At 35.2% G+C, this 22,096-nt stretch overlaps 1 protein-coding gene and 1 long non-coding RNA gene across 2 annotated transcripts in view; both read right to left on the bottom strand.

The window, feature by feature from the left end:
* Positions 1 to 1,278: 1,278 nt before the first annotated feature.
* On the bottom strand, positions 1,279 to 16,929 carry LOC129391404 (uncharacterized). The gene is made up of 2 exons (XR_008615469.1): positions 16,842 to 16,929; positions 1,279 to 3,035 (listed from the first exon to the last, which is right to left on the bottom strand). It is a non-coding gene; the product is annotated as an uncharacterized lncRNA (long non-coding RNA).
* A 46-nt stretch (positions 16,930 to 16,975) lies between these two features.
* LOC102976114 (core-binding factor subunit beta) overlaps positions 16,976 to 22,096 on the bottom strand; it is a 245,217-nt gene continuing 240,096 nt past the window's right edge. The window contains exon 3 of the transcript XR_003676458.2: positions 16,976 to 21,926. The gene's annotated coding sequence lies outside the window, so the exon portion shown is untranslated. The remainder of the gene's footprint in view (positions 21,927 to 22,096) is intronic.

The raw sequence follows: 22,096 nt of genomic DNA, 5'->3' as shown, positions 1-22,096 counted from the left end.
TGTAGCAATGGATAAACCACACAATGGCTTATAGCTTGAAAAAGCTCCCCGGTGCCAAATGAGGCATAAATCAAGTAAGATATTTCTTTTTCCAGGTAGCCCCAAACTAACAATATCCAAATACCTGTTTCTAGAGGTGATATACTTATTGAAACCATGATGCTACTGCTCAAATAATTTTTGAAATTAACCCTCAGAGTATGAATCTTATTCTTTGGAATTTTGCTTCATGGTACCAATTCAGCATTTAAAGGTATTTGTTATTTGCAATAAGTCTGGTAATGAATAAGTAAATTTTTCCTTATGGATCAAGCTTAGGACATACTTTTAGAGTAAAAGACTTAATTTTCTGATGTAGGAAAATGCCAAGGAAAGTCCTAAGAATGTCTGAAATGACACCAGCACAATCAAATTGAGTGTATATTCCTAAAATGAATAGTTTGAAAGATGGTAGTTATTTGGATGTGTAATTTTGGGAATTCTTCCTTCCCTCCAAGGTCACTACTCTATAGTCATACCTCATAGGATGGGTAAATCAAGGCAGATTTTTTGAAAACTATAATACACACTGGGAAATTAGTATTCTTTGTGTTATACACATTAAAGGTTTTCTTTGGAATTAACAGAAATGACCACTAGATGCCACTGCTGTTGGTGGTGGTTTTTATTTTAAGGTTAAAAAGCAGAATGCAAGAACAGCTCAGAAACAAAATCAATTTTTATGTCATAATGAACACCAGAACAGAAATTGTTGGATTATGTTAATAAAGAGCCAAAACCCAGAAGTTCACTACACAGAAGTTTATTGTGAAAGTAAATTAAACATACAAACACACAATATGGCTAATGGTGGCAAAAGCAATCTGGTAGCTTAAGGCAAGTTTTAATGAGGATGAATTTAGAAAAGATGATGCAATGATGTAATTTTGTTTAAATATAGATTATGGAAAAATATCAAATTGTACCAATAACTTAAAAAAAAGCAGTTTTCAAAGCCTGCACTATTGGAGAAAAAGGGCTCATGATCTTAATGCCAGCATTAAGACAGATGGAAGCAGCGCAATGCTAAATGACAGTATGTACAGCAGGATGGCAACATGAACATTTAATAACATTTGATCTTAGTTACTGGTGGACTGAAAGCCCTTAGCTAGAAACAATAGAGAAAAATGTGCCATCATCATGTTATTAGAAAAGAAAAAATTTAAGTGCAGAAGTCAAAAACCAAGGAGCTCTGTGATAAAGTAACCTTAAAACAGCACTGTAAGGACCACTTAAAAGGTGATTCCCTCAGGGGAAATTAGGGCACTGAGTGTGTAAACATGTGAGCTGCACAACACCAAATACCAACCAAATTCATTCATAGTACTTAGTTACACAAGATCAGCATGGTCTTTTATGATGCATTATTGTTTATAACAATTTAAACACACTCCTTTACCATGCATGACTTCAAATATATAACAAATATTTTTCTTCTGAGATACAGGATATGTTTATGAATTACAAGACCTATATACAATGAAAGTCACACCTCCCTCATCAGTCAAGTATACATATATGTTTTAAATGCAATGACCTTATTCAGACTTCAGTTCATTTTCTGAATTGACCATGTCAGTTTTTCCAACTCTTTAAAATAATGCCATTCTATTTTGATAAAATACATTTTTGCAAAAATTCAGAAATGTAGCAACATTTAATGAATGTGACCATGAAAAATATTTGTAAGGAGGTGCCAAATGACTTAGCACTTTTTTCCAGTCTTGTATTAAAAAAAAAGTTGCAATCAATTTGATAGTGAGCCTATTTTAAAAATATTCTTATACTAATTCATCTCAAAAGGTTCTATTAATAGTCCTTTTGGAAAATACCATATATATAACCTGTGAATTTTTTTCCAGAATAACTAATGGAAGAAAATGTAACCTCTGCACAGATGTACATTTTCTAAGACTAATCTTTCATCACCCAGAATTGTTTTTACAAAAGCATGCATTATAAAATACACATAAAAGCAGCTATCTTAAACATGATTTTAATACAACATTACCTTTGTAGCTGATTCATCACTGTCTCCAGTTTAATATGCTGTTACATACATGAAGAAGCTCCAGTATCCCTTTTCTGATTGACTTTTAAAAAAAAAATCCCTGAATAAAACAGAAGCCAGCCTGTGACTTCTTTAGGCATTTCAGTAGAATATTATCATCTATGGAGAATATCTCCACACAAACTCATGAATACAGAACAGAATCTAAAACAGATCTGGGGCAGACCAGAGTTAATACCAATTAAAATTTTTTTCTGTTTAAAAAGGAAAGAAAAGGAGCTGATTATCAACATTTAAAAGGATACTGCAACTTTAACAACTGTAAACTTTGTGTTAGAACGTGTGGCAGACAGCTCTATGCTACTAGGTTTTTAGCTTGTAAATAATGCAAACCATCAGCAGTTTTAAAATGCTATAGACTATAAAAACACAGAAGGAAACGGGAAACAAAACAAAAAAAACAAGAACATTTATCTAAAATGAAGCTGTATAACCAACACATCTAAAATTAAAAAAAAAAAAATAGAGCAACTGATTAGGGGAAAAAACCCTCTGATAAAAAATTTAATTTCTTGACCTGTTTTAAAATGACATGAACTTTTAAATTAAAATGGTGGAAAAAAAGAGCTTTACAAGTGGATAGTTTCAACTCACTAAAATGTCAACAAGGTAAGCTTGCATAGAAGAAAATTTCAAATAATTACTGGCTACATGCATACAAAATTAGAAATGCAGGTATTATATCATAGTGCAAAACCATGGCAGTTGTGATGTCTTGTTACTGCCTAAGGTTGAGAAATAGACCGTAGTACCTCCAGTTATCACAGTTTCTGGTCTTTTAATCAATTATTTCTGCAGACTAGAAATGAATATGTAAAGACGGGGTGGGGGGGCACATCTTTTGTGCCACTAATTAGCGAAGTTTGAGGTCATCACCACCACCTAAACTGGATCCAGGACTAGGGTCTTGTTGTCTTCTTGCCTGCAATGACAAAATCATAATTTAGGGTTAAAACGTGTTTTGAAAATCAAAGTGCTAATAAATAAAAGTTACAGTAGCACATAAGAAAAGTTTGCAACTAAAAAAATTTTCAGCCAGTTTCTCCACATGTAAGAAGAAAAAGAACAATTTAGATTATGTATGAAATATTTTGTTAAAGTTTCCTTAAAAATCAAGAATAAAAAATCTCATTATATTCAAAAGAACATTATCAAAATATGTACTGTGATAAAAGAGCAACAAACCTACACTTATAGCTTTGGGAATAAAGAGTTTAACTTGAACACATGATCCAATCACCTCAGAAGCAAACTTTCCCATTTTCCCTTTTAATACTAGCTGACATTTTATACACTACTATATATAAAATAGATAACAAACAAGAACCTACTGTATAGCACAGGGAACTATACTCAGTATTTTGTAATAACCTATAAGGGGAAAGTATACATATATATATATATATATATATCTATATCTGAATCACCGTGCTGTACACCTGAAATTAACACAACATTGTAAATCAACTATACTTCTACATGTACTTGTCCAGTTTTCCCAGCACCATTTATTGAAGAGGCTGTCTTGTCTCCATTGTATATTCTTGCCTCCTCTGTCATAGATTAGGTGACCACAGTTGTGTGGGTTTACCTCTGGGCTTTCTTACCTGTACCATTGATCTATATTTCTGTTTTTGTGCCAGTACCATATATTGTCTTGATTACTGTAGCTTTGTGGTATAGTCTGAAGTTGGGAAGCCTGATTCCTCCAGCTCCATTTTTCGTTCTCAAGATTGCTTTGGCTATTTGGGGTCTTTTGTGTTTCCATATAAATTGTATAATTTTTTGTTCTAATTCTGTGAAAAATGCCATTGGTAATTTGATAGGGATTGCACTGAACCTGTAGATTGCTTTGGGTAGCATAGTCATTTTCACAATATTGATTCTTCCAATCCAGGAGCATGGTATATTTCTCCATCTGTTTATGTCATCTTTGATTTCTTTCATCAGTGTTTTATAGTTTTCTGAGTACAGGTCTTTTGCCTCCTCAGGTAGGTTTATTCCTAGGTATTTTATTCTTTTTGTTCTGATGGTAAATGGGATTGTTTCCTTAATTTCTCTTTCTGATCTTTTGTTGTCAGTGTATAAGAATGCCAGAGATTTCTGTGCATTAATTTTGTATCCTGCAACCTTACCAAATTCATTGATTACTTCTAGTAGTTTTCTGGTGGCATCTATAGGATTTTCTATGTATAGTATCATGTCATCAGCAAACAGTGACAGTTTTATTTCCTCTTTTCCAATTTGTATCCCTTTTATTTCTTTTTATTCTCTGAGTGCTGTGGTTAGGACTTCCAATACTAGGCTGAATAATAGTGGTGAGACTGGATATCCTTGTCTTGTTCCTGATTTTAGAGGAAAAGCTTTCAGTTTTTCACCATTGAGAAAGATGTTTGCTGTGGGTTTGTCATATATGGTCTTTATTATGTTGAGGTAGGTTCCCTCTACGCCCACTTTCTGGAGAGTTTTTATCATAAATCAGTGTTGAATTTTGTCAAAACCTTTTTCTGCATCTATTGAGATGATCATATGGTTTTTATTCTTTAATTTAATATGGTGTATCACATTGATTGTTTTGCGTATATTGAAGAATCCTTGCATCCCTGGGATAAATCCCACTTGATCATGTTGTATGATCTTTTTAATGTGTTGTTGGATTCTGTTTGCTAGTATTTTGAGGAAATTAGAACACTCCCTAACACCATACACAAAAATAAACTCAAAATGGATTAAAGTCCTAAATGTAAGACCAGACACTAAAACTCTTAGAGGAAAAAACATAGGAAAAGAACACCCTTTGACATAAATCACAGCAAGATCTTTTATGACCCACTGCCTAGTGAAATGAAAATAAAAACAAAAATAAGTGAATGGGACCTAATTAAACTTAAAAGCTTTTGCACAGCAAAGGAAACCATAAATAAGGCAAAAAGACAATCCACAGAATGGGAGAAAATATTTGCAAACGAAGCAACAGACAAAGGATTAATCTCCAAAATATACAAACAGCTCATGTATCTCAATATCAAAAAAAACAAACAACCCAATCAAAAAATGGGCAGAAGACCTAAACAGACATTTCAGCAAAGAAGACATACAGATGGCCAAGAGACACATGAAAAGATGCTCCCCAGCACTAATTATTAGAGAAATGCAAATCAAAACTACAATGAGGTATCACCTCACACCAGTCAGAATGGCCATCCATCATCAGAAAATCTACAAACAATAAATGCTAGAGAGGGTGCAGAGAAAAGGGAACCCTCTTGCACTGTTGGTGGGAATGTAAATTGATACAGCCACTGTGGAGAACAGTATGTTGGTTCCTTAAAAAACTAAAAATAGAATTATCATATGACCCAGCAATCCCACTACTGGGCATATACCCAGAGAAAACCATAATTCAAAAAGACACATATAGGGCTTCCCTGGTGGCGCAGTGGTTAAGAATCCGCCTGCCCATGCAGGGGACACGGGTTCGGCCCCTGGTCTGGGAAGATCCCATATGCCGTGTAGCAACTAAGCCTGTGCGCCACAACTACTGAGCCTGTGCTCTAGAGCCCGTGGGCCACAACTACTGAGCTTGCGGCCACAACTACTGAAGCCTGTGTGCCTAGAGCCTGTGCTCTGCAACAAGAGAAGCCACTGCAATGAGAAGCCCGTGCACCGCAACAAAGAGTAGCCCCTGCTCGCCACAACTAGAGAAAGCCCGCGTGCAGCAATGAAGACCCAACGCAGCCAAAAAAAAAAAAAAAAAAAAAGACACATATATCCCAAAGTTCATTGCAGCTCTATTTACGATAGCCAGGACATGGAAACAACCTAAATGTCCACCAACAGATGAATGGATAAAGAAGATGTGGTACATATATACAATGGAATATTACTCAGCCATAAAAAGAAATGAAATTGGGTCATTTGTAGAGATGTGGATGGACCTAGGGTCTGTCATACAGAGTGAAGCAAGACAGAAAGAGAAAATCAAATATTATATATTAATGCGTATATGTGGAATCTAGAAAAATGGTACAGATGAACCTATTTGCAGGTCAGGGACAGAGACGCAGATGTAGAGAATGGACGTGTGGACACAGGGTGGGAAGGGGAGGGTGGGATGAATTGGGAGATTAGGTTTGACATAAATACACTACCAGGTGTAAAGATAGCTGGCGGGAACCTGCTGTATAGCACAGGGAGCTCAGCTCGGTGCTCTGTCATGGCCTAGTTGGGTGGCATGGTGGGGGGAAAGGAGGTACAGGAGGGAGGGGATGTGTGTATGCATATGGCTGATTCACTTTGCTGTGCGGCAGAAACTAACGCAACATTGTAAAGCAATTATACTCCAATAAAAAAGAAAATTATTGTGAGACAACCAAAAAAAAAAAAAGTTAACAAAGGAATTGCAATACCAGATTAGGAAACTGATAGTTACCAAATGTTATTTTTTCCAATAAACAAGTTGTATTTTATATTAAGACATTTAAAAAATAAATTTAACACAAATAATAGCAAAAAAAATCAACTATACCTCAATAAAATATATATAAATGAATAAATAAAAATTTTTAAAAATAGCTGACATTTATTGAGCACCAACTATATGCTGGGCACTGTTCTAAGCAATTTCCATGGACGAACCAATTTAATCCCTGCCAACTACCTATAACATAGGTGCTATTGTTTATCCATTTTACAGATAAAGAAACTGAGTCACACAGAAGTATATGGCCTATAAATTATATGACTGAAAAATGTAATACTGAATTTCATCTCTCACTGAATTCCATCTCTGCCAACTGGATTTTAACTAGGAATCTCAAGAAATAAAATTCAGAATTACTATGGATAAAGTATTGTCTCAAAAGCAAAAACGGAAGTATGTTAGAATCCTTGGTGCACTTATATATGCAGAAGTATCTTTACAACAATACTTAACAACTAAGAGGCTTGACAATCATAAACATTGAGGATTTCAAGTTTCACTGTAGAATAAACATTTCTGTTTAAACTATGGCAAATTACATAATAGAGAACATCTAAGAACTAACATACCGTGCATGACACTCTCTGCTAATATAAAGTTTTAAAATAACATAGTGCCCCCCTTTGATCCACACATTATATTTACTTTCAGTCTCTTTCACAAATTCCAATGCATCTTTCTTCTATAAGTGTTCTCTAGTGACTACAAATGTCAGTCAAGCACAAACATCTGTTTGTATACAGAACCTAGTTCCCTCAGCCAACAGTTTTCCTATGTTAGATAAAGGCTACTCCATTTTACCAGTTATTATTAACGGCAAAAACCCCTTAACATCTCTCACACCCAACAGCAAATTCTGACATCTCTACATTTAAATATGTCCTGAATCTGACCACTTCTGACTAACTCTACCACTCTTACCCTAATCCAAACCACCATCATCTTTTATGTGGATCTTGTTTTAGCCACCTCTGTTCAATGCCAGCAACTGGGACTAACTGCAATTACCTGTGCAATCCATAGCTAAATGGAATTATGTATTATTATCACCAACTGACTGTCCATTATCTGTCAGTTTTTAGAAACAAATTTAACCAAAAATAGAAATGTTCTGATTTCAATGGTTAAGATCTAAAACAATTAGAGAAAGAGCATCCTTGACCTTCAAAGAAACAGCTTAACAAGTCACACCTGTACTGTAAAATCATGTTTAGCCAGAAGCTCCAGTTAACACCATCATTTCTCAAGAAGGTTAATGTTGTTTAGACAGAAATGACACAGCTTTATTCACTTTCAAACAAATCATATAAAACCCAACACTAACTTCCGTGGTCTTTCTTATAAACTGTGATATATTTCTCTAGCAAATCTTAACTATTTATTAGCAGACTGCATGCTGACTAAATTTTAGCACATTCCTTTTATTTAACTAGTCAGGTTAATGTTATGCTGCATGGGTACAGACTGAAAGAGCTATGGAATGCATATGCATTAGGAAAACAATTTATGTTCCATACAGAATCAATGTTAAATGTAATGTAAGGACTGATCAATTCTGCAAAATTAGAGATGGTGATATAAGCATCTGGTTTCAGTCAATGAAGGTTAGAAAGGGGCTGAGCAAGGAAGAAACACTGAGAAAAATCAATCCTAATTATACATTTATAAATTACTACTAACCTACCAGTAATACTTTGTGAAAAGAATATTTCAGCTTTTGTCTTGGGATAAGAGTAATTTTCAAATTATTTTAATAATGGGATGACTCCAAATGAGTGACAAAAAACCAGTCATCTGCAGCTGGAGTTCTCCCTACTGGTCAGGGCTGTGCAGAGGTTGCCATGGGTTTATTTGTTTAAAATATATTTTTTGTAAAAGCATGGAAAGAAAAGTTGTTTTGCTATTTACTTGTGTTTTTCGTTTCTATTTACATTGTAAAGAAGGAATGAGGAAGATGTAAACGAACACACTATGAAGGAGAATCAAAGATAAAAAAATAAGGGAAGTCTGAAAGAGTATGAATAACGGCAGAAGAGGGAAGAATGAGAGAGCTGGGAGACTGGGAGGAAATTTAATGCTAGAGAGGAAGACGTATGGGCTGTCTTATGAAGGAGACAAATACAGAAACATTTAGGTTAATGAAACAGCTTCCACAGGACTGGAATTCAACAACTGGATGCGCTGCCTTGGGAAGCAGTGCTTTCTACTGCAGCAGTTTTCTAACGGAGGTTGGATGTTTTAGAATGAATTCTATGAATAACAAACTAGACTAGATGATGGCAAAGAAACTCTCTGAACTCGATTATTCTAAAAACACAAAGTCAGTAATTTCTAGTTTCTTTCTCCCCAGTCAATCCACATAGGCCCTTGATTTTAACTTTTTATTAACAGCTATTTCAGAATAGGGTTTTAATATAAAGCAGACACCCATGAGCCTGTTCAGAATACAAATCTGTTTTAATATTAATAAGTATTAAAATCTAGAAATTTTACTGCAGACCCCTCACTACCAGTAGCTCCTATTTTCTTTCTTTCAGTATACCATCACCCAGAAACATGGCAAATCCAGTTTCTAGATGGCAGTCATAGGATGTGTTCAAAATGAAGATACAAAGAATATTCACCGGATACTGGAGCTTTCCCTAGTGGTCTGGGCTGTGCAGAAGTAGCCAAGAGCAGGGCTACCCAAATGAAAATGAATAAAACCTGGTTGATTTCCATTCTTTTATTATCAAGATCATCAAACTGCAGAAAACTCTTCATGAGAAAATGCCCTAATAACTAAAAATAGATCCAATTTATTGAGTGTATACTATATCCAGATAATGTGCAAATCATTTTATGTTTGACACTTGGCTAAAAGTCAGAACATGGCATGACAGAATTTTAGAGCAGCACAGTACTTTATAGAGATCTAGTTCAATTCTCACATTACAGATGATAGGCCTGAGACCAAGAATGTTAAATGACTCCTCCAAGGTTTCAGAGTTAGGTGGTGGCAGTGAGAACACAAGCTCACAACTCTAAAAAGATGAACCTTTAACTTCCAATTAGCATTAATGTCAGCCTCCTATGTCACTGCTATTTCTCCTGACTGCTAAGGCTGGAAGAGACACAAAGTAGAAATTTTAAGTCCTAATATGAGAGAAAGGAATGCAATTTCTCCAAACTCATTAAAAACGTGAAAACAAGGTCAGCAGACAACCATAAACACCTGTCAGATAAGTAGACTGCAAAAGCTGGTCTAACAGGCACATCAAAAAATACAGTTCTTACAAAGTATACAACTTCAGGAAAACTTTAAATACAAGGTGGCAATTTTAAAATAAAAGAGATAGTGGAAATAACTGACATTTCCAGGCTTGGATTAGGGTGGCTCTACCAAGTCAGCAATGTGAGCTTATACAAGCTTCTTATCCTCTTTCAGCCTCAGTTCCTCAAAATTGAGATACATCTTACAAGAGCATTTAAGAATCAAGTGTAAAACAAATATTGCAGCATATACTGCCTGGCACATAGTAAGCATTCATGCTGTTGCTATCACAACAAAGCTGCTCATAACTTCCCAATTTATCTGTATGAACTTTTCAAATGTTAAAAAAATCTGCATCCTGCAGATAAGAGTAACTTTTACAGGCTAAAATAAAGTTAAAACAAAATAAATTTTAATAAAACCTATATCGCTTATGATAGAGACCAAACCAAGACCCTGTTTTTCTTTTAGTATGGGAGCAGCAGGCCTAGAATCCTTGTCCTCCCTTGTTAATCCTCTTCCGATTCTCATTCTTTTTTGTTTGGTTTTGTTTTAAAATTTTATATTTTAATAGCATTTTCTTTTTTATTTATTTATTTATTTTCGGCTAAGTTGGGTCTTCATTGCTCCGCATGGGCTTTCTCTAGTTGTGGCGAGCAGGGGCTACTCTTCGTTGCGGTGCGTGGGCTTCTCATTGTGGTGGCTTCCCTTGTTGCAGAGCAAAGGCTCTAGGTGCACAGGCTTCAGTAGTTGTGGCATGCGGGCTCAGGAGTTGAAGTGCACAGTCTTAGTTGCTCCGCGGCATGTGGGATCTTCTCGGACCAGGGCTCGAACCCCTGTCCCCTGCATTGGCAGGCGGATTCTTAACCAATGCACCACCAGGGAAGCCCTCTCATTCTTTTTTTTTTTTCGATTCTCATTCTTAGTCTGAGTTCATATTCTCGGTTCACTTTCATCTACTGCCTATACCTAAAACACACCTCAGGAAGGTCCAGAAGACACAGTCATTTACGTTCATTTGTCCTTACATAAAAATAAGTGTTGGTAGAGTTATGTGATATGAAAACTGAAGTCTGTGGGAATTTAAAATAATAGAGGCTGTGATTTTTTTTCTTGGACCACACAGAATCGAAGGCTCCAAAAACACACAAAACACAAATATAAAAACCACAGTCTTTCGCTTGTTTTTATTTCCAAATAGTCTCCACATAAAATTCTCATATGATTTACTGAACTTTACTTTTAAAACTGCCTATAGCAGAATAAGCAATAATTATTTACCCATTCTCTGACATTAAAGATAACAATTTATTTGCTAATGCTTTTATAACCTAACCAAATGAAAGCATTTTCTAGGTAATGACAGAGAGAAAATCTCTTTCAGCACCCTGTCACCTTGCAGCTGAATTAAGAGCCAACAGTACTGTATCACAGTTTTAGGTTAAGAGGCCAATGAAGCTGAAGGCAGTCCCTAGACACACCAATAGTGTGTATGAGCTGCTATAAAACAGATGACAGAGGTATCTTTCCAACTTATTTATGACCAAAGCACTCAGTCTGTACCTTATTAGCCTCAATCTTCCTTCACAAAATCCCAAAGTAAGGTACTGGAATTACAGTTATAGAGATGTGTAACCTGAAGGACTGCCATGGATAACAGGTCAACAGTTTTAAATAATGGTAAGATTCTCAGGTAAAAAGGTACTGGGCCACTTCTATGTGTCAACAGATATCAATGGGCAGACAGGCACTTTACAGAAGAAATGTCTGTGATTATTATTTTTTTTTAAGTCTACTTTTTATTAAAGTACAGAAGAGTGTACAAATCATATATATGAGTGATGAATTTTCAGGACGTGAACACACCCATGTAACTAGCCTCCAGATCAAGAAATATAATATCACCAAACGTGGGAAGTTCCCTCTGAACCCTCTCCTTGTCACTACCCAACCCCAAGAGAAGCCAGAAAAGTTCAAGATCCTTTACTATTGCTGAAAAACAAAGAAAGAAACAAACAGCAGGATATAAAATAGCTTGGCAACATATCTTTGACTTTCAGAGTCTACAGTTAGGATATGCCTGCCTTTACTGCCACTCCAGATACGTTGTGAGCCAAGGTGTATAGAAAGAGAGGATGAAGGAACTAGCTTCCAATGAGTTCCATTTTAAATGTCAGATACTGAGTTAGGCAGCACCCTGGGAGGTAGGGTGTTAGCTCCATTTTACAGATGAGGGTCAAGAGGATAAGCAACTTTCCCAATGTCACATGGCAACAAGTAGAGCTAGGACTCAAAACCAGGGCAATCTATTAGAAGCCTCATCCTCATCTACTACCTCAAAGGTTCTCAAGTTACATTCTGCCAGTTACTGGATTCCCTGAACACACTCCAGGGACTCTAGAGGGGGACCAGAATAATCCCTACCCCTGCTTCACCCAGAGCAGTGCCCCTTTAAGCTATTTCATACATTAAGGTTCTGTATAAATTTCAAATGAAGACAGGATTTCACATTTTTTAAAACTGCCTATACGTCAGAGAAAACAGATAGCAAGTTCTAGAATCTTCTGTTTTCATCATTCTGTGTTAACACTAGCAACAATTTTTCTCTTCTTGATAGGTAACAGATGCACATGATACAAAATTCAAAAGGTATAAAAGATAAACAATGAAAAGTAATCACTCAAGGAGTTTTAGAACTGATTTCAGGTTAAAAGACACTGGGGAAAACCAAAACCACTTGGAGTTCTGCTTCCCACTGTGAGTAACCTTAATCAGATACACATATTAAATGTTCATGAGCACCACTGTTACAAGTTTAGCATGTCAGGGCTAGAGGCCTCAGAGGTTATCCAAACAGGGGTAGGACAACCATAAGCCTCTGTGCTGCCAGGATCTGAAGCCTCCAAGGACCATTTACTGGGTTACTGCCACCCAAGAGTTACCACTGCTCCTTGGCCCTTGTCTTTAGTCAGTCATCAGGACCACCCACTAGAACCATTATTATTCTTTTCTTCCTCAGTTTTTTCTTTTCCAGGCAAAATGGTTTCTAACTTCTTCTGGTTCTGGCAGATTTTATTTTTCAACTTAATCATCTTTATGGGTGATGTGGAAATTCTTTTCCCAGTGCTGGGCTGTATTTGTGGAGAACTTCTGCTTAGGAAGGTAGTTTAAGTCTTCACCCTCCCTTTCATTAACCAACTCTTTGAAAAGAGAGCAAGTCAATTAAATTTTCTCAGAGTCTCAGTTTCTTCAAATGTAATAAGAATTTTACCCAGGTGAGTGTAAGAAAACCATTTTTTATAAAATTGTTATTTTTTAAAAAACAAAATTAAAAACAAATAAAAAGAATGTTCAATTATATTTTGTAAGACGCCCTTATAGATGTTTGAATTACAGGGGAAAAAAATGCAACATTTTCCCCCAACGTTCTCCTGTTAGGAAAAAGGAGGTAAACTAAAAGAAATAAGCTGACATTAGGAATCTGTCATCATTTTTTTTTTTTTTTTAAAGAGAAGCAAAATACACATGCACAAAGTGCCAAAAGACATGCATACCCAAAACTCCCCTAAGAGACTGCCAGTGCAAGCTCTGGAGTCAGATTCCAGCCCAATTTTCCAGATAACAGTTCTCTAGGAGAACTTTTAAAATTACTGCAGTAAGGGACTATGGATCTTAAATCATTGATGAAAATCTAACCATTTTCTCTATGCTCTAGGTCATAATGCAGGGAAAGTGCCCTGATACACTTTAGAGAACTAAAACTATGTTCTTGTTAGCCAGATAATTCAATTAACTTGAACCAGCACTGTGGTAGAGCTTTTAGTGCTAAAAAAGTACTTTAGAGCTATTATTTACTGAAGGCGTAAACATATCAAACACCATACTAAGTGCCTTATAAGCACTTTCCCATTTAATTCTCACAATTTCTATGAGAAAATGCACTTAAGAGAGGTTAGCAATTAATGGACCAGGAATCTCAACTACCCCTGACTACAAAGGCCATGTGCTCAATCACTGACATAAAACTCACTAGAAACAATCTATGTGAGCAACAAATTATCTGACACCTCTATCAACCGACTACATTTTTGTTCATACACAAATACAAACATACGCACATATAAACTCACACACCAAAATGTTTTTCTTCAAGTAACATTATTTATAATAATCAAATTATCATTTTAGAGAAGACAATTCTTAGCCTCAACTAATCTAGAATTTTATTTAAAGCAAATCATATAAAAAAACTCCTAATTGTTCCATTAGTTGTCAAATAGTTATTCTTCAAATATAATGTAGCTGAACAGCACTTTTTATAAAACAATTCTTATATTCATTTAAAGCCATGTTAGCTTGCTCTAGAAAGATTGACCAATCATGTTCTCTGACATGGCAAGATCTCTTTTTCCTTCACTCCTTTGCATATACTGTTCCTTCTGTCCAGAATGCTTTCCCCAGCTTGTCTAGCTGGCAAACTCACATTCTTCCTTCAAATCCCTGCAAGTATATTCTCCTGTGAATCCCCCAGGCAGAGGCAGATGTAAGTGCTCCTTCCTCTGCACTGCCACTGTTCCCCTTTAAGTACAGGTGCTGCTAAAGCAGACTGAAATTATCTGTTTATACATCTATTTCCCCTCAAGACTGACAGATGTTCAAGGACAGAAACCATGCATTTTCGTCTATATATTTCCTAGTCCCTAATGCAGAATCTAGCACAACACAGTTGGAGTTCATTACTTAATAAATTACCTAGTTAATATAAACCAACAAATTATAAACATTTAAAAATCTTGCCGGAGACCATTAACATGTATTATTCTACTTTAACCTACAGGCTCTAGTTTTCAGACAGGCAGAGTAGGAGCTATTTTTTAAAGCTCTCCATTTGACAACTAAATGCAATGTACAAAACACTGTGGTGGGTAATGTGGAGGTCAAAAAATCAGGGGCCCCACTTTACTGGTGATCACACTACGGTGGAGTACAGACAGTACAGACAACTTTATAATTGTTTTAACATACTGTTCAATAAGAACAATGATAGAAATGAGAAGTGCTCTGGAAACGACAAAGTAGAAGGGCTAATTATGATTAAGAAGATTGGAGAAGGGATTGACAGATAACATTTAAGTTGGGCCTTGAATGGGTAGAAAAGTAAATTCTCAGTCAGGGAATGAACAGCATGAGCAAGAAGGTTCAGAAGTATAAGCTAACAAATGCATATTATACATTCGAAAACTTCTTACTATTACAGATACAAGGATTCTCAAATAAAATGCCATGGGAAGTTCGATCACAAGAACTGTAAAAGCTTCAGGGACTTCCCTGGAGGTCCAGTGGTTAAGACTTCACACTTCCACTGCAGTGGGCACAGGTTTGATCCCTCATTGGGGAACTAAGAGTCCACATGCCGCATGGTGCAGCCAAAAAAAAAAAAAAAAAGAAAAGTAAACGCTTCAAAGAAAAATATGTATTGCATTATATTCCTCCTGTCCCTTCCCCTAGCTAGAAAGTATTCTTGGGGACATCATCAGTTGCTATCAGCCTATTAAATCAATTCACTCATTGACAAAGGGAAATATCAACCATTAAAAGATAATAATTTTATTTCATACACTAACCACTAAGTAGGCTTGATTTTTTTTCACTTATTTTTTAAAAAATATTTTAACATATATATGAAATAATACCAATAATATCAGCTGACACCTAGTCAGTGCCACATTCTCTAAAAGTGCTTTCACATGTATTTACTCATTTAATCCTTACAATGACCCTATGAGATAGGCACAATTAGCCCTATTTTATAGATGAGGAAACTCAGCCACAGAAAGGTGAAATAATTTGTCAGAGGTGACAAAGTGCCAGAGCCAGATTCAGATCTTGCCATCTGGCTCTAGAGTCTGGGCTCTTAACCACTGTCTTTGTACACACACGTATACACACACACTTTTACTTTAATTTAAATAGTGTACATATAATTTAGTAAATGAAAAAACAACATTTTCTCTACTATGTAACAATGACTCAAAAAATTTTTTTAACGTGGAAAAATTACAAACATAAAAATTACCATCTTAACCATCTTTAAGTGTACAGTTCAGTAGTGTTAAGTAAGCACATTCACACTGTTGTGCAACCAATCTGCAGAACTCTTTTTAATGCCTGGAAATTATTCTATTTTGCTGATAGTCATATCAAATTTAAACACTGGACAAGACTAAATTTGAGTGTTTAAGACTGAAGTAGACATGGATGATAAAACTATAAAAAGACACAAGGAAGTGATTACTATAAAAATTGAGAAAATTATTACTTTTGAAGGGAGGGAAAAGGTCATAATTAGATGTGCACATGGAGGGGGCTACTGGGGTAACTGTCACATTTTTATTTTTTTTACCTGGATGGTTATAAGGGTGTTATTAGCCTTCTAATAATTAAGCTACATATTTTTTGATGTAGATTTGGTGTCTACTTTACCATAAAAAAGTTAAAAGAAAAATAGTCTAGGTTAATTCCATTCTTTGAGTAGTTTGAAAATAAATTTTCCTCTAGTGAAGAGACTATACAAATGACTGAAAATTATAATGTTACAAAATCAAGACAAATATTTATAGAAAAGTGGGAAATAATGTTACTCCCAGAGAGTTTTAATAATGTTCTAAAAATACATATCCTATGATAACATAAGGTAATTTTTACATATAATCTGAAAGATAATTAAGAAAAAAGAGGTAAGATATTTGGATCAATCAATTAATAGAAAATATACCTTATTAAAATAAATATTATTTTTGAGGACCAATAAATGAGGAATTCACGTAAAACCTTAAAATTAAGACTTTCTTTATAGCAATTACATTTAATTAAACACAAAGTCACAGAGTACAACTTTTAAAAAATGAAAGACATTGAACTACTAAACTATTTAAAATCATTATGCACAAACATCACAAATAGAGCCTGAGAGTTTGGGCGAAAGTACTAACCAGTTACTGCCAGCAGCTGTGAAACTCTCACCTCCATTTCCTCCCGATGAGACCTGTCTCTATCTTCAAATTCACGTGTCCTTCTCCGGGCCTCTTCAAAGGCCTGTTGTGCTAATGCATCCTCCTGCTGTCATAAGAATATATGAAACAGATATTTTAATTTTGATTTATAATAAAGAAAATTTGGGGGTGTCTTATTTTTTGAAAGAAAAGAACAGCAGAGTATTTCTCAAAACATCAAAGCCATAAAAAAAGTCAGAGCAACTTCTAAAAGAAAACTTCAGTATTTTCATGTTCTATTATAACACCATGGAAATAGTAATCGTGTTCAGTCATATTCTAACAACTGAAAGTGTTCTTCCCTTTCTGTCCTTACCTCATCCTATTCACCAAAGTAAAATCCTGATCAAGTCAATATTTAAAACATAGAAGTATAAGGAAAAAGAAATTATTAAATATTTCTACAGTGTGGGGATAAGACAGGCCAGGCACTCATTAAGTATGACACTAAAGCCAGAAATATAAAAGAGAATATTAACAGAATCAACTGTACAAATGTTAGAAACTTCTAGACAACAAGAAAATTCCAAGGGATATTATCAAGAAAAATTTATTTGTAACATATAACAAATCTATCCTAATCCTTTCCCAACTAATGGATAAAGATCTGAAGGAAACCCAGATACTTCAAACTTCTTGGGTCTAAAAGGTAACCAATTTACACTTTCCCTTTACACTTCTTTAGTCTGGATGGTGGCACTACTCACTCATTTCTGCCAAGAACCAGAGCTGCCTTTGACACTTCACTCTCCCCCTGTCTCCACAGAGCCAATCAACCACCAAATCCTATCCATCTGACCTCCTATTTTTTGAATCTTTAGGCTCCTTTTCATTCCTACAAACATTTTCCTAGTTCAGGATCCTAAGATCTCTCACCCAAAGTACTTCAAAGTGTCTTCCTGTTTCCATTCTGTCATCCCCCAATCCAAAACACAGCCATCAGAGCGTGCCTTCTAAAGCACAATCTGACCACAATACTCCCCAACTTAAAGCTCCCTCACTGTCTACAGCACAGGATGCTCAAGTGTGTGATTTGCAGTCATGCACTTCTCAACACTAGGATTTTCAATGGCACACTTGAAGAAACTAAAATATCAAAAACAATGCCAAAAAAGTCATCAATATTCACTGTCCTAGTTTCATTACAGCAAGAGGTGGCCAGGTAACTATGTTCCAGCCAATGATATAGAAATGTCAATGACACAGAAGTGTAAGTCAATGAATGGGCCTTCTGAGAAAGTCATTTAAGAGACATGTCACCTTTCCTTCTTCCTGGGAACCGATGCAATGACCAGAGATACAGCAACCATCTTGCAAATATAATACTGGGGATGTTGTCACACACTGAGCATAGTACAGCAGGAAAATGAAAAGACCCACAGCCCCTGATAATATAATTGCCTGAACTGCATACTGTTGATACCTTATTCTGTGTGATAAATCCTGTATTTGGCTCTGTTAGTAGGGTTGTTTGATACTTGCAATTTTCACTGACACAAGGTCTATAACTTAAACAAAACTGAAAGGTGTGATCAAGTCTCCACTCTTATGTTGCATTTACTAGCTCTGTGACCCAGGGCAAGGTATTTCATTTTCTAAGCCTCAGTAAACTCACATGTAAAATGCACAGAGTAGTAATACTGACATCTCAAGATTAAATGAGATAACATATAAAAATGCTTAAGTGCACTACCTGACAACATTCAATAAATGCTATTATTTTATAAGCATTTGTGAACATGTAAAATTTACACGTGACTAATAAACATTACTATAAATACCAACTGTATTCTCAGAATGTACTACATAAGCCAGAGGCACCTGCAAAAGAACACTGTTCCCAAATGCCAAGGACTTTCTCTTATTTGATTAGGTATCAACCAGGACAGGTCTGCTGATAACAGGATATCCCTTCTGTCCTGTGCATTCATTCACTTTTTCATTTATTCCACAAATATTCCGTGAGTCTTTATTATGCCCAAGTCACTGTGCTGGGTGCCATGCATACAATGTGTGGGAGCAAATGGTGCTTTTCCTTATAGTTTCTGGTCTAGAGGGGCAGGTGGACAATGAACAAGTAATTACAAAAATCAATATATAATTATCAGTTGTGACTGAGTATAGTAAAGGATTACAAGATGAAATGACAGCATATAACACAAGATGTACTCTAACTCCCTAAGGAAGTTATTAGCCACTAATGTGTATTCTAGCAATGATCATAGATTTTTACCTTATTAAAATTAAAAAAAGTATTATTACTAATATTTGTAGTAAAATAAGCTAAGAGAGATTTGGTAGCTCTCTATTCTCTAATTCCAGCTTCTATCTTGGTCTTTTCTAGTAAGATGTGAAATGTATGTGCAATGAACAGAGTCTGCACTTTAAATGGTTAAATCTGAAAGATGATCAGTGATCCAGTGTTATCCTGATCCTTTCCTGTTGCGAACTTAAGTAACACCTCCCTTTCAAGGACAGCACAAAGGGTACTTACTGATAAAACTATACACTCACCCATAAAGTGTGCTCAAATGGATAGGGACAAATAACCCTATCCAGACTCAGGTGGTGGGAGGCTTTCAGCACTCCAGTCCCCACCAGCTACTCGTTACACTAGCCTGTTACTCCATGGTCTATACCACAGCCTGCACAAAGTAGTCAGGTGGGGTCATCATAAAAGGTGGCTGGGTGTTTGTGAAACCCATGTGGTAAATAAAGACCTAGCAGTGCTCTCATAGAGCATATATACAGACTATTCTTAACCATTCTTGCTACACTGATTTCGTCTTTATTGTATTGCTAAATCTACAACTACATTTATTTTACAGTTTGGTAATACTTACCTTTCTGTGCAATGAATTTAAAAAATAGAAGTATATATTTAATGAAAAATTAAGAATCAAATTCATTTCCAAGAAAGCTGATGATGAATGCATAATTTGTACAAAATAACGAAATTTCCTATTCTCTGTGGGGACCAGAATGGTATCACTGATCACATGAAAACCAAAAGAAATAAATCTGCTGAAGAAGCATCAACATATACTTCAAAGGCGACAATTTAACATGTGCAGCTGCAAACGGTACATTTAACACCATTCTGTAAAACATAACTTTTTATTTAAATCAAACGACTCTTCTAAATTTTCACTCACATTCTCGTCAACATACAAAAAGCAAAGCTGTTCATATGTTGGCTTTGCTGACAGAAAAACCCTGCAAAAAGCTAAAGGATACCAGTTTTACATCAGTGTCATTAGGTACTTCAAATAGAAAATCTGTTCAACCCAATACGGTTCAATTTTTCTAATCATATTATAGAATCAAAATAGAACTTTTGGAAGGTCATTATATTGAAGGTGAAACATATTTTTGTGACTGCTAATTTTAAAAGTACAAAAATAAAGATAAAGTTATCGGTTCTTAAACTGATAATACAAATACAAATGTTGGTGGAGCAAACATTTAAACACTGTATAAAAAATAACATTCTCAGTGAATTTTTAAAACTATGAAATAGAAATTTACTAGTAATTAGTTGTGGTACACATGAAATTCATAATTGTTATCCAAACAATTCTTATCCAAAGTAGTGAGGTATTCTACCAATCATTTAGACATTAGAGTTGCATAAATTACAAATATATTTATGTATCCATAGTTAAAGTGACTAAACTCTAAAATTTCTGTGACAAAGCTGATGCTGAATACAAATAACTTCACATGACATTATACAGGCACTTTGGATTTTAGAAATTTGAGCCTTTGAAGAACTTCTATGAAATCAACCTAGTTCCTAAAATGGCATTGATCTTTTTTTTTTTGTAAATGAGTCCTCAGTTATATCTTGTTCAAAATTAGTTAGAAATCTCTGATTAAAGTATTCAATGGTGAAGCGCCAAATTTTTCAGTTTTTCAAGCTTTTAGAGAATTGCAATTATTGAAAATCAAACATATAAAAACAACACTGAAATTTATCCTACAAATTACAGAAAATAAAGAAATGAAAGTACAATCAGCAAACATGATTCAATTTTGAGTTTATACAATTATACTCAGAAATACCTTCATTTGTGGGAAACTTTTAAAACATTTTATTGAACTAGTTACACATACAAAAAAGTACACATATCTTAAGGCTGTGTTGTTCAATACTGTAGCCACTAGCCACGTGTGACTACTGCATACTTGAAATGTTGCTAATTTGAGTCTGTAAGTGGAAAATACACAATGGATTTCAAATACTTGTTACCAAAACAGGTAAATATCCCAATAAGTATTTATATTGATTTTATGTTCAAATGATATTTTGGATATACTGGGATAAATAAAATATTAAAATTAATAATTTTCAAACCTTTTTAAATGTGGCTTTTAAAAAATTTTAATTTACATAATGTGGCTCACATTTGAATTCTACTGGACAGCACTGTCCTAAAAGATAGCTTGATGAATCTTCAGAAACTGAACTTTCCAGTAACTAAAAGCCATATGAAGAGACAGAACAGCACCAGCATCTCAGAGGTTGTCCTCTCCTCCATTCCAGGAACTACCATCCTCTCCCAAGGATAAACCACTATCCTTCCTTTTAACAACATGTATTATTAGTTTTACCTATTTTTGTACTTTTATATAAATGGGTTCATATAGCATGTGCTTTTTTAATACACTCAATGTATTTGTGAAATTCACCCATACTGGTATGCTAGTTGTAGTTTTTCATTTTCATTGTATTTCTCTGTATGAACATGCAATTTATCCATTTGACTGTTAGTGAGCATTTGGGCAGTTTATACTTTCTGGCTATTAACCAATAATGCCGCTACAATGTCCTAGTACCTATCTTTTGATGAATATATGTATTCATTCCCATTGCATAACACGCCTCAGGACAGAACTGCTGGATCATAGGTATACACATGTGCAGTTTTAGTAATTTATTGCCATATGTCGTATCAACTTTATGTAATCAGACACCACACCAACTGTTGTTCCGCATCCTTGCCAACGTTTGTCAAAGGTACTCTGAACAAAGGCAAAAAGACAATACCTGTGAAAATAGTTCAGTTGAAACACTTATACAATTTAATTTTTAAAAATGTAATTGTGGGGCTTCCCTGGTGGCGCAGTGGTTGAGGGCCCGCCTGCCGATGCAGGGGACACGGGTTCGTGCCCTGGCCCGGGAAGATCCCACA

This window comes from Physeter macrocephalus, chromosome 17 (genome assembly GCF_002837175.3).
Source record: "Physeter macrocephalus isolate SW-GA chromosome 17, ASM283717v5, whole genome shotgun sequence".
NCBI classification, from domain to species: Eukaryota; Metazoa; Chordata; class Mammalia; order Artiodactyla; family Physeteridae; genus Physeter; species Physeter macrocephalus.
This window is presented reverse-complemented; position numbering and strand designations above follow the sequence as displayed.